Here is a 14,978-nt window from a genome sequence, read left to right as displayed (position 1 = left end):
TACTGTCGCAGCGAGAGTTAAGCACAGTAAAATCCTGAGTGTTAATCTAACTCTCTCGAGTTAATTACACCCTGGATTTTATTGCGAGGAAAGAATGTCTCACATTGCTTCGCAGCTACAGTATGCTGGGCTGGCAATTATAGAAGTGTTTCAGGTGTAGGTATTTGTTGTTGATTACATCATGTGCCCTTTAAAAGAGAGGGCCCAAACATGCTCCTACGAAGGCTCTGTGCCAAAACACATCAGCATGTATTTTCTCGCGTCTGAAAATAACTCTTCAACAAGGATGGCATTTTAGGTGATTTGTGTTATTTGTTTAGCTGATTCTTGGATACGTTGTACCTGAATACTTTCCCCCATCGTTTTGGGAGGATCTCTGTGGAAGTTGTTTTTATGGCAGAGCACCCAGCTGTAAACCAGCCAGAAGAGAAGCACACCTGTTCCTCCTACAATCCAACAGAAACGTTTCCTTCGGTCGCTTTTCATCAGGGACGTGCTGGCCATTGGGAAAAGCGGGACAATTCCCGAACGGCTGGTTCATTCCCGGCCGGTCCAGGCCGGCCATTAGGAAAAAATTAAAAATAAAATGTTCGTTCGATTTTGGCGGCTGGGCGGCCAACAAAGTAAATTGTCACTGTCGGGCAGAAACCTTGTACCTCCAAGTTTCAAATTTATATTTTCTTTCGCAAAGCAAAGCCCTGCTTCATCATACAAGGCCGTTGGACAAAAGTAGTGAAAACAGCAGATCTACAAGCACACAACGCCTCGCAGTGCGAGGCGTTGTGTGCTTGTAGATCGGCTGTTTTCACTAGTTTAAATCATTTTTAAAATGATAAATACAAAACAAACGGTTTTGGATATAAAAGGTTTCCACCCGACAACGACGAAATATAACTCATGTACAGTAATTGGCCCACTGGCTTGTCACTTGTTATGATCTGAAATGGCAAATCTTTGAGTAGCAGCAGCGCTATAGAGAGAGATCTCTCTCTCTCTAGAGAGAGAGAGATCTCTCTATAGCGCGCAATGAGGGCCTCTCCAACTCTTTTTCCCAGGCTGAATCAGGGGTCCAACATGTCCCTGCTTTTCATGGTGTCGATTACAGAGTATTGAAGCCTGCAGTTACCTCCTGCGTGGAAAACAATGGCTTTCCGCTAAACACCCGAGTGATCTAAGATATTTCGCGTAGAAGTAAAAAAGGAGGGGCCCAAGTTTAGACCCCTGGGGGACCCCCGGGTGTACAGTATAGGGTTTAAGTGGTTAAAATGACGTTTTAGTCATTACAATAAGTTCTGGCTTGCCGCTTTAAAGTGCCAATGGGTGGGATATAGATACTCATTGGTAAGTGAGGTAATTCTGAATTTCTGCATCTGTAATGACACCTTAAATAACCCCTCAACCCCTCCTTTTCTTCTTTCCCAATCTCACTCTTTGTCATCATTTTGCTCAGCCAGACTGAAGAGTGTGCCATGAGATGCACTATACTGTAACATCCCCAAATCCTGCGCACGCACGCACGCACGCACGCACGCACACACACACACTCGCACGCACACACACACACACCCGTCACCTCCGTTCCCAATAAGCAGCTTTGGGGCCGAGACCAGCTGGGCTCCGCTTGGCGGTTGCTGCTAGGAATTCTGGGAATGTAATACATTGTGGAATGCCATGAGGAGATGTGATGTGACATTTCATTGCACATTAGACCCCAATACAATGAGATGGCTACATTAATTAGGATGTCGGGCCTGATCCCTCTTGGGGGGTGGGGTTAGTTTAGTGCAGCAACACAGTGGTTGCGGCTTCGGGTTGTCGAACCTTGGTTGGACTGCAAACCTCTTAATAACCCGGGTTATTAAAGTGGGATAGTAGGACAGTTAGGAGAGGACTAGTGGTGTAAAGTAACTAAGTACAGTATATTTACTTGAGTATTAACTGAGTTATCAAGTAAAGCACAGTCAAATATTATACTTTTTCTCCACTACATTTATTTGAGAACTTTAGTTTCTTTGCAGATAAAAATGATTGTATTATAAAAAGAAAATCACATTAGCTCTATTTTATACCTAGGCTATTTGAAAATAGCTGATCTACAAACTCTCGTAGATCTGCTATTTTCTAACATTTTGTACTTTTACTTTTGGTACTTTAAGTATATTTTAAGTATACTTAAGTATACTTTTACTCAAGTACATGTTGAATTACAGGCGTTTACTTGTAACAGAGTATTTCTTTACTGCAGTATTGATTTTTTCACCAAAAATGTGAGTACTTTTTCCACCACTGAAGAGGACAGTGACACTGAAAAGGACAATGAGAGGGGTGGCAGTAGCTGAGCGGGTATAGAGGAACAAAAGGAGGGGAAATTGGAAGGTCGGGGTACCGGAAGGTCACCGGTTGGCCCCCCGGTCTGTGTCGAAATGCCCGCGAGCAACGACACTTAACCCCTAACTGCTCCCCGGGTGCCATTTAATGGCAGACAGCCAGCCACCGCTCCTAATGGGATGGGTAAATGCAGAGGACAGAATCTACATACCGTCGTTGTCGGGTGGAATCCTCGTATGTCCAAAACCGTTCGTCTTGCATTTATCATTTTAAAAATGATCTAAACTAGTGAAAACAGCCGATCTACAAGCACACAACGCCTCGCGGTGCGAGGCGTTGTGTGCTTGTAGATCAGCTGTTTTCACTACTTTTGTGCGAAGGAGACAGTAATGAAGCAGTGCTTTACTTTGCAAAAAAATGTACAAATTTGAAACTTGGAGATACGAGGTTTCTGCCCGACAGTGACGATACAGTATGTACAAATTATGTGTAGCAAATACCCAAACAACTAAAGGGGACACAATTTATCTATGTATTATAATTGTTTTATGAGAGTTAATGATAACATTTTAAGTGCTGTTGAACTTTATTAGAACCGTGGGGTTATGTACTGTAGCAGCCTGGACATGACATGAAAGACAGAAGTCCAAAATATTGCTCATAAATCAAAATACTGTTAACTAGTAAGACGCCTCAGGACGACATGCGACCTCGCCCTAAAGGGCGAGGTTGCGCCAATTCTTGGCCATCTGACCAGTGATGTATATCGGACCCATATATGGAGACCCTTGCATGGTAGTCAACAATGTTATGTCAAAAAATATATGGGCATTACCAAATATGGGCATATGTGTCCTTAATATCCATATATGGGCATAAAACGTATGTTAATTAATAAAGCCAAGCAGGGCCTTGGCAAGTTAGGGCCTGGGTTTGATGCCTGGGGATCTCCATATGGGCATAAGGGGGTACCCTAACAGGGCATCATCTGGGAATGCCCATACTGTATATGGACATTTTATTTATTTTATCCTTTATTAATATATATCCATATACATATATGGACTTAATATTAACGTTTTCGGGGAAGGTAGGGTGTAAATCAGAGTAAAGGCAGGCTCTTGGGCCAATTAGGGCCTGGGATTGATGACATCAGAAATCTCCATATATGGGCATAAAAGGGATTTTGTTTCTGGGAATGACCATATGGACTTTTTATTTTATTAACCAGTAAGACTCCCTAATCGGGAGATAAGCGACCGTTGGTCGATTATCTCCACAAATAGGCCAAAAGTTTGTTTTACCAATTATCAAGACATACGGGCAGTTGACAGTTTGCCATGGTTACTCATTGAAGTTGAATCTCCATATATGGAGATAACCTACGCATCACACTAAGTCTGACCTCACCAGCCCATATTTGGGCATGAGCAACTTATGTCTCCATATATGGAGATATGATGACATCACACAGTCCTCAGCCGATGATGTGGCGTGATGTCATACAATACACAAACGAGCCCTACAGTATAAAGGGGCAATTCTTGCCAGGAAAGAAGCATTTCTTCGACTCAGACCTTATCGCCAGGGTTGGCTTATAGCAGCTGTCGGTAGATAATGCCGGTCTTATATACTCATTGAAGTTGAATCTCCATATATGGAGATAACCTACGCATCACACTAAGTCTGACCTCACCAGCCCATATTTGGGCATGAGCAACTTATGTCTCCATATATGGAGATATGATGACATCACACAGTCCTCAGCCGATGATGTGGCGTGATGTCATACAATACACAAACGAGCCCTACAGTATAAAGGGGCAATTCTTGCCAGGAAAGAAGCATTTCTTCGACTCAGACCTTATCGCCAGGGTTGGCTTATAGCAGCTGTCGGTAGATAATGCCGGTCTTATATACTCATTAGATAGATAGATAGATACCTTTATTATCCCAAGGGGGAAATTTAGTTGTACAGTAGTAGCACAGCAGTATACAGTTATTTACAAAGTTACAGAGACGTAAGAAAGATAGATAAGAGGGAAAAAAACAAAAACAAAGACAAGAGCAGTACAGTACCAATAAGGAGAAGGTGCATCAATAGAGGGGGGCGAATAATATATAAGTATATATACATAAAGTGTCTTGCAAAAGAGACCATAGCAGTCAATGCTAGTTAGTGCAAACAAGTATCTCACTGTCATTGTTAAACAAAGCAAAAATACTCAGAAACTACCAACACTAACAACCTAATAGTGCAGTGTCAAAAATCAGTGCGAAAAAACGAAGAAACTAGGAAGCGTGTCACCGCAAGGCGCACCTGAGCACTCTTCCTGGAAGGTCCTTAGAGTTCAAAGTCAATACAGCAATTGTTCCTTAGAGGTCAAAGTCAAGTTGAATCTCCATATATGGAGATAACCTACACATCACACTAAGTCTGACCTCACCAGCCCATATTTGGGCATGAGCAACTTATGTCTCCATATATGGAGATATGATGACATCACACAGTCCTCAGCCGATGATGTGGCGTGATGTCATACAATACACAAAAACGAGCCCTACAGTATAAAGGGGCAATTCTTGCCAGGAAAGAAGCATTTCTTCGACTCAGACCTTATCGCCAGGGTTGGCTTATAGCAGCTGTCGGTAGATAATGCCGGTCTTATATACTCATTGAAGTTGAATCTCCATATATGGAGATAACCTACGCATCACACTAAGTCTGACCTCACCAGCCCATATTTGGGCATGAGCAACTTATGTCTCCATATATGGAGATATGATGACATCACACAGTCCTCAGCCGATGATGTGGCGTGATGTCATACAATACACAAACGAGCCCTACAGTATAAAGGGGCAATTCTTGCAGGGAAAGAAGCATTTCTTCGACTCAGACCTTATCGCCAGGGTTGGCTTATAGCAGCTGTCGGTAGATAATGCCGGTCTTATATAAGGGTCATTTGTGTACGGTGTGATGTCATACTGATGTCAGCAGTGTGATGTCATACTGATGCGGAGATATGAGCAGGGCAAAGGTGTGACGTGTGACGTGTGACCGACGGACGGCCGGTGGAGGTTTTGATATTGTTTGTGTCCAAATATGGGGCTTGTGAGGTCAGACTTAGTGAGATTCGTCAGTTATCTCCATATATGGAGGGATGTAGGGTAAATAACATGGTTGCTATGGTAAACAGTTGGTTGCTAAGGTAAAAAAAACATGGTTGCTATGGTAAACAGTAGGTTGCTAGGGTAAAAAAATGGTTGCTATGGTAAACAGTTGGTTGCTAGGGTAAAAAAACATGGTTGCTATGGTAAACAGTTGGTTGCTGGGGTAAACAGTTGGTTGCTAGGGTAAAACCATGGTTGCTAAGGTGGTTGCTAACGTACACTAACAGACCAGCAACAACAGACTGTTGCCACAGCAACGTACACAAAGGTTTGTGTACACATGTGGTGTGATGTCATACTGATGCGGAGATATGAGCAGGGCAAAGGTGTGACGTGTGACATATCAATGACATCAGGGATCTTCGTCATAAAAGGGATACCCATATATGGACTTTTACATAGGTGATGTCACCTGTGATATCACCTGTGATGTCACAGTGACAAGGGAACCAACCCATAGACTGTAAAAATGTGTACTTACTGACTGACTGACTGACTGACACAGTATGGATATCCAGGGTTTGATCTTTGATGAGGTGATGTCACGTGATGTCACGTGACATCACTTCCTGACAAGGAAGACAAGCTGCAACATTTCTCATACTGCGACCTTCAGTCGCAACAACAATCAACTTTTTTACTAGTTTCTGTGCTCTGTTGACCAAGGAAGTAGCAATTCCATTCATTAGGATCGATTGTAACATAAACAAATTTAAGGGCTTAAAAATGGGAGAAATATAGTCAGAATCCATGTCAAAAGTGTTAAAGGTTGGAGCACGGTGGCAAAGTCGGTAGCTCTGTCACCTCACAGCTAGAAGGTCCTGGGTTTGATTCCTGCTGGGGGACGCTGTGGGCGTGTTCGCTCCTTCAGCGCCCACACCCTAAGTGGGGTTGGCGAAAGGGCCTTTCTGTGTGGAGTTTGCATGTTCTCCCCGTGTCTCCTAGGGTAGATACCCTCACAAAAACATCCAGTAATCCTGGTCTCTATAATACCAGCCGGGGCGCCTGATGGAGGGGAATTGGAACTGGTTGGACTAACGTGTTCCTTCCACGCACTACGTCCAACCGGGGAGGCTCCCCCTGTCAGGTGATAAGACTAGGAAGCATGAGCTCAGTTCGGGGCCCTCCACAGGTTGACAGAGGGAGAGCAGAGCACAGGATTACAGCTTAGGCAATTGGCACTGGGTGAAAATGGGTTACAAAATAAATAAAAAAACAACAAGTCCTGTTTCTACGTAAATAAATGAAATCAATACTTCCAGTTTCTCGTTCTACCAAAGTTCAACATTGCTTTTAACCACACAAGCCCTAGCGTTCTTATTCTGGGGCGAACCTTCTACAAACTCACGACACGTAACCAACCCTAGAATGCAGAGTGATTTTCACCCAGACAATTATGATTATGTGATTTTCATAATGTTGCTGATGAGGGGGTGGGATGGGTCCTTGGGTACGTTCAGGATGCTCAGTGACATCATAGAAGGCAGGTGTCTGGCCGGGTGAATTTCTCCCAGCTTTAAAAAAAGAAAAACACATGCTCCCACAATTGGGAGTAGAATGTGCCTTCACTGGACTATTCTCACATATTCCAGGAATGGGTGGACCAAAGGAGAAGATCCTTTTTTTTAAGGAATATTTTTTAAACAATACCCTAACATTTTCACAGATTTTGTCATCCCATGATATCTCTTTTTCTTTTTTATATTTCATGTGGAAATATTAAAGAAGAGTAGCTCAAATTGCCATGTATTGTTGTACACTGATATATTTTGATAAGAAATATATTATCTTATGTAATATATTGGGTAAAATATACCCGGTCTTAGGTGTTAGTGATGGAGTGACAAAATTAAGTGTTCTAGGGCTAAATGTGTTGTGAGCTTGCTGGCTATTTTTGGCAAAGAGATTTAGTGTTGAGGGGCAAAAGGAGGGGAAAAAGGAGAGGTATATAGAAGTAAAGACCCCTGGGGGACCCTAGTCAACTAAAGTATATATAGGGTGTTAAGTATTAAGCGATTCGCATTTCATATTTCTAATACTAACTTTTAAATAATCGTATTACTACTTATTATTATCATATAAGGAAGTGACTAGCTATCGGACGAATCAACTAATCTTGAACAAAGTTCAACCCATATTTGCTACCCCCCGCCCCAACAACTCTCTGTCAGCTTAGCTGGCCTCTATTTGACCCCCTCTGCATGGATAACTGGTTTGGGGGTTTATATAAAATAGGAAATCCAACAAAAAATGCACACACACTTGCACACTTGCACGGAGAACAGAAAAATACACGCTTGCACCAAAATACACACGCGCACACGCACACACGCACACGCACACACACACACACACACACACACACACACACACACACACACACACACACACACACACACACACACACACACACACACACAGGCCCCCCCTAGGCATCGTTAAGCCCTGCTTAGCCGCTCAGTGAGGCTGGCAGGCAGGACAGCTGATATTCTCCCTCTCTCTCTCTCTCTCTCTATTCTGGCTGCTCCCCTCTGCAGTCTAGCTGCTCCAAATCCAGCTCTCCTCTCCTTCTCAAAATGCTCCCTGGCTCTCAAATCAGGACCTATAGAATCTATACTTTGTGCTGCAGAATGGAGGAGGGCCGCTGGGGGGGGACTCATGCATTCTGAACGCATGCAGGCCAGGGGCGTCAATTGGGTATGGCAGGGGTATGCAGCTGCCATATACCCTGGGTCCAGGGGGGAAAATAAAAGTTACTTTTTAAATATAAATCCATGAATGTCTCTTTGTCTATCTGTGCTGGTTATTACATTTTGTTTGTTAAATTACAGTACAATAATTTAACAAAATGGTCACTTAAACAAAGTATTATAATTATATTCTCCACACTTGTATTCTCCCCATCTTGACAGAATGGTATATTCCCAGGTTCTGCAGGTCAGCTGCACAGGTGCAATGCATTATTGTTAATTGTGGCACGTTTACTAACATGCCAAGTTTAGCTGCACTTGAACAACCGTTCCAAGCTGCCATAATCCAGCCCAAGAAACCTTAGAAACCTGTGTAAAAAACAGACAAAACTCATTTTTTTTAGACATTGTGAAAATAGCCGATCTACATGCTCACAACGCCTCGCAGTGCGAGGCGTTGTGAGCATGTAGATCTGCTATTTTCACAATAGAACTGTGTTATACAAAATGTAATGCCTCTTTTCCATGAGGTCTCCCATCTTTGCCATACCCTAGTTTTTGCTGAACTGACGCCCACTGATGCAGGCGGTGGGTGGAGGTTTGGGAGCAGGTTTTTCCTTGAGCCCGAGGACTTGAGATGAACCCTGTGTTAACACGCTTAGTCTAAAACTATGTGATTTCACTCGGATTCATGAGATGATGTGTGGGTGTGCGTATAGTACATACTGTAAGGCTGCAAATAATCAATTATCTGTGATTATTCTATTGATTACTTTTTCAATTAATAAAATACTATATACTATAATAACTATATTTTTTTATATGAACGAATCAACACAATTTGCTTTTAAATAATTGACAAAAACGACAACTCACAAGATGTAGACCGTGGCCCCAGGCACCCTAGACAGCAATGCCAGTGTGTCGCGGGTTCGAGTCCCGATCCTGACGACCTTTGCTGCGTGTCACTCCCCATCTCTCTCCCAATTTCCTGTCAATCTCATGTCCTATCAATACAGGCATAAAAGCGCCAACATAAATCTTTAAAAAGCTCACAATGTGTGAGATGTGAGCATAATAAAATCTAAGAAAAGATAGTGAAAGTAACAGTTTAATGCTTACTTGTAATGTTATGTTTTAGGTTATGTGGTCCACATTGGGTTGAGTTGCGTTGCTTTGTGCTGCGTTACGTTAAGTCAGTGTTTCTCAACCACTGTGCCTGGGGACCTTTGGTGTGCCCCTGAGAAGGGTCAAGTGTGCCCCTTGAAACTGCTTGAAAGCCAGTATTGTATTTATCATTTTAAAAATTATTTAAACTAAAACAGCCGATCTACAAGCACAAAACGCCTAGCGGTGCGAGGCGTTGTGTGCTTGTAGATCTGCTGTTTTCACTACTGTTGTGCAACAGCCTTGTATGACGAAGCAGGGCTTTACTTTGCGAAGAAACGTACAAATTTGAAACTTGGAGATAAATGGTTTCTTCCCGACAGTGACGATATTTACACCCCCGCATTATGTTGGTGTGCCCATGGATTCTTGGGACATGAAAAGTGTGCCCATGCAGAAAAAAGGTTGAGAAACACTGCGTTAAGTTACAGTACGTTACATGTGTGTCACTGTTCTAGTGCTGCACCTTATTCTGCACGTTGTCCTATTTGTAACCTCACCTTATTGCTACAGTACACCTCATGTCTACCATTACCTGCTACTACTGTACAGTATGTATGCCTATGTATGTACGTCTATAGCTTTGATTTTGGTCGTTATTCCTGACATGTTTCTAGCCTGTGCCTATTTAGCCTGTGCCTATTCTCCTCTTTCTTCTGTCTCTATCTTTCCTCCCTTTCCTTAAAGCTACAAAATGATGGAGCGTGCACATATATATTCACCCACTTCTTTACACATGTAAACCTGTGATGTGACAAAGTTGATTCTGAATCTGATGTGCACCTACTGTATTATGTGTTTGCATGTCACAGAAAGACTTGTGTAACGCCCACACTCCTGCATAGGCAAAGTGCATACTGTATCAGTTTCGTAATACGGTATTTGAGCGTTTCGTGTATAATCTTTTCAATATGGGACTTTAGTTAATTAGATTATATTTCATTTATTTTCCCATAATGAATCTATGATTCGCCATCTTATCTCGCCTCATCCTGTCTTATATCTCAACTTAATTTTCCTTTTCATTTTACATTGATGTGAGCTTGTACCTTCAGTATAAACTAAGAATGTGGAGGTCTGAATAGATGGATGGATGGTTTTATTTTGTCATTGAACACAACTACAAAATTATCTTAATGGCATCAATCCATGCAGAAAGAGGGATAGAATGCAGAGGTGCGATGCCAGGTCTGCTACCAGTCTGCTCAATATAGTAAATGACAACTCATATACTTTAACAGGTTATAATAACCTCCTTTAAGGCGATTATATCATCATAATATCATCACATTATCATAATAAAGTATATGAATAATAATTCCTTGTATTTCTGTTCCTTTCACTGCCCTCAGTTGGATACCTGGGACATTGCATATCGTCGTTGTCGGCTGAAAACCTTGTATGTCCAAAACCTTTCGTTTTGCATTTATCATTTTAAAAAATGATTTAAACTAGTGAAAACAGCAGATCTACAAGCACACAACGCCTCACAGGGCGAGGCGTTGTGTGCTTGTAGATCTGCTGTTTTCACTACTTTTGTGCGACGGCCTTGTACGATGAAGCAGGGCTTTACTTTGCGAAAGAACGTACACATTTAAAACTTGGAGATACAAGGTTTCCGCCCAACGACAACGATATACCTTTAATTATGGGACTGAATCCTGCGAGAGCCCTTTCCTCCCTTCAGTTTCCTACAGTCTGTTTCTCCTACGCAGTTTCCATTCTGTCTCTCCTACACTGTCTCCCTCTGAGCTTTCCTACTGTCTGTCTCTCTTACACTGTCTCTCCTACAGTACATCTTCCTCGAAGCGTCCCTATACTGTCTGCCTCTCCTACACTGTCTCCCTCTTAGCTTTCTGACTCTCCTACACTGTCTCCCTCTCAGCTGTCTTACAGCTTCTATGATGTAGAAAGACACACTCACTGACAATGAAGAAAAACTGTTGAAAAGAAAGATAAATCCAGGGGCTTAATGTAAATAGGCTTATGGGCCCATATGGATCTATATCTATGGCTTATGTTTATCCCCCAATAGACCTGATTATCATAAGTGATCAGAGTGATCATATTGAATAGATGTTCCATTCATCTACATAACACCATCACTCATTCCATTGTGCTGCTGTAGCTTATTACCGAAAAAAGAAATATAGGCTAAATCTTTGAAAAAGTATTTTGGGCCCTGAAAATATTAATTCATTTTAAAAAGTTACACAACAATTCTGTTCCTTTTATCTTATAGAACTTACAGTATGTTTCTTGTGTAAAATGCAACCAGCATAATGTGAACAACCCCCCGAATCTCGATGACTATGTGTAAACCTGATCAGTTGCACGCATTCAGATAACATTGTGCTTCTATAAAAGGCTGAGTTAAGGAGATGCCTGTTTTCATAACGGTACCTACTGTATTTATTATTTTGAGATCTTCAGATCCACTTTGAAACAATGTTGCTTGTACTCAAGGTAATGAAATAAAGATAATCATTGTTTTTGATTTTCTTACAAAGACTAGTGAACAATGACAAGAACAAGAAAGGGGGATTTAAACATGAAATCGGGAACTCAGAAAGGGTCAACTTGTACATTGTCAGAGTTAAAGGGCGATACCATGGCCATTCATGTCATTGCTTATTGACAGCTACGGCCATAATCATAATTATTTTCCGGTTAATGGCTTCATTGCGATCGTCAGGTCACAAGTTACTATGAAAAGCTCCACCGGGGCCGGCTGTCAGTCAGTCAGTCTGTCTGTCCGTCACCTCACACTTTTGCCCCTCTGGCACCGTTGGCCCTATCCATGCCAAACTTTGCACACACACACCTTGGCTGGCAAACCACAACCTCCACCCCTCAATTCTCACATGGCCCTCTTCTAGCGCCACCATCAGGCTGATTTTAGCTAAACACATTTTTGGACTGTTCCTACAGATTTTGGCCTAAAATCACACAAAGCGGTACACAGTACTGTATCTCTAAGGTCATGTCATCAACATGGATCTGTCACATTTCCCATATTCCCTCCTGATTGGCTATGATTGCCTTCTAAAGTTTTGCATGACGGTCGATTATCTCCTGATTAGGGAGTCTTACTGGTTTTTAGACTTTGTGTTTGTTCATATTTTGTCCAAAGTTAAAACATTACTGAACATCTATCTGAATAGCTCAATCAATGTTTGCTAAACTTTGAATCAAACTTTTTAACCCTTTTCGATTAGATGTTTCAAATTATACCACACTTTAAAAAACAATGATAACCTGACTTTGACTAAAACACATGTGTCACCTTTGGACCAAGGAAGCAGGACTCACAGGGCACAGGGCGTTGCAACTGTACAAACAGGAAGTATTAGCTGGATGCTGAGTAGAGCGGAGTCAGAACCAGGGCAGTCAGAGAGAGAGAGAGAGAGAGCTAAGCTGTCGTTTGGAAAACTGTCTGGCAAGTGGCAAGCTGCTGGGCGAGACAGGCAGGCGAGGCAGGCTGGCAAGAAGCTGGGCGAGACAGGCAGGCTGGCGGGCCACAGAGCGAGGCAGGCAGGCAGGCAGGCAGGCAGGCAAGCAGGCAGGCAGGCAGGCAGGCAGGCAGGCAGGCAGGCAGAGACAACAACTGGAAGTAAACCATGTTGGCGAACTGAACGAAGACTGGAGTGTAGAGCCAGGGAATATAATTTAACTGCAGGAGCTTGATGAGTGGATGAGTCGCAGGTGTTCAAGCTGATTGGCAGCAATAAGGGAACAGAGCGTCACACCCAGAGAGAGAGAGAGAGAGAGAGAGAGAGAGAGAGAGAGAGAGAGAGAGAGAGAGAGGGAGGGAGGGAGGGAGGGAGAGAGAGAGGGAGCACGAGAGAGCTAAATGGCAGAGGGGGTGAGGAGTTGACACAGCTGACCCATAACAATAAATACAATTTATAAATATGAAAGTTAATGATAAATATGTCAGCTGTTACCTGACAATATCAATTTTTGCTGATTAACTTTAACAAGTGCATGACAGGGGGCTCTTTGAGTGGTCACTGTTTCCGTATAATCGCATGATGTTTCTGTGCATTGTCTTCACCAGGCCGGCAGGCCGGGAGGCGAAGACAAGCACGATTTCGCCCCTGTCCATGTGTATGTACGTGTGTGTCTGTGTACAGCTAATCTCGGACAGTGCATGTTGAGGGGTCTCTATAGAGATAGCATGACAGTGTGCGATAGTGTAAAAAGGAATGCTATGTGATGCATACTGCTCAACTATGGAATTCCAGAAGAGATGGTGAAAGCAATAGCAGTGATGTATGAGCACCGTATACCTGCTTTTGCATTCAGCAACCGAAATAATGCTGAATGCCAAGAAGACAGAATGCCTGCATCTGAATGAAAACTCAGATCATCCAACCATCCGCTCCATTAACGGTAGGGACATCAAAGAAACTGAGGATTTCAAATAACTTGGGTCATACGTTATGTAATCAGTAGCAGAAGGGACTTCCTGACAAGGAGAGGACATGTGCTTGCAAAGTTACATCCAACATGCATGCCAGTCAGATGTTTTAAGAGCTACCAAGATCAAGCTTTTCAAAGTATGTAACATCCTTCTCAATGGTGCTAAAACAGGGACAATGAACCAGTAAGACTCCCTAATCGGGAGATAAGCGACCGTCAGGTCGCATACACAAACTTTAGAAGGCAATGGCAGCCAATCAGGAGGGAATATGGGAAATGGGACAGATCCAAGTTGATGACATGACTTTAGAGATACTGTGTACCGCTTTGTATGATTTTAGGGCAAAATCTGTAGGAGCAGTGTCAAGAAATGTGTTCAAAAAAATCGGCCTGATGGTGGCGCGGTGGCATCCTCCCATCTCAGTTGTTATGGCACAAAGAAGATTCCTTTATGCAATGATGATAGAGCGCTCCTCCAAAAGTGCTATCTTGTTGTGAGCATGCAGATATGCTGAATCTGCCAAATATTCACCCAGGAATAGGGATGCAAGGGTTCATGTGGTTTGCCATACCACTGGTATTCCTTTAAATGTGGCAGCCTCAACATTACAGATGTTTTCCACTTCGTTGCTGATGAAGAAGCCTTAATTGTGGAAAAGAATACATGTGTATGAGGTTTATTTATGCATTTGGCTATTGATAACAAAAAGGAAAGACTGGCTGATAACAGTGAGGCCACTGCGAGGCACTGCCATTTTAGAGTTTCATAAAAAAACATCCCACACCATAATCCAACCCATCCCTCATCACCCCCCCCCCCCCCCCCCCCTCTTCACTCAACAATCAGCCGTCTCCCTCCATCAGTTGCATCCTATCTTCTCTCCTTCCCTTCCAATTTGCTCCTCCCCTCTCCCCTCTCCTCTGGTGTGAATCCTCTCCTCTATCTCTTCTCCCATCCAACCTACTCCCCCCCTCCTCCTCTCCTCTCCTCCCCTCTTCACCTCAGGCGTTCTTTCCCCACATCCGTCCCTGTGGTCTTACTTTTCTCAAATTACCTCTTTCACCTTTCATGCAGTTTGAAGCTTGCACAAACTCTGCTCATCTTGTCTTCTCTCCTTCTCCCCTCTCTCACACGCACGCACGCACGCGCGCACACACACACACACACACACACACACACACACACACACACAC

This window comes from Nannobrachium achirus (assembly GCF_963921795.1).
Source record: "Nannobrachium achirus genome assembly, chromosome: 15".
Lineage (NCBI taxonomy): Eukaryota > Metazoa > Chordata > Actinopteri > Myctophiformes > Myctophidae > Nannobrachium > Nannobrachium achirus.
This window is presented reverse-complemented; position numbering follows the sequence as displayed.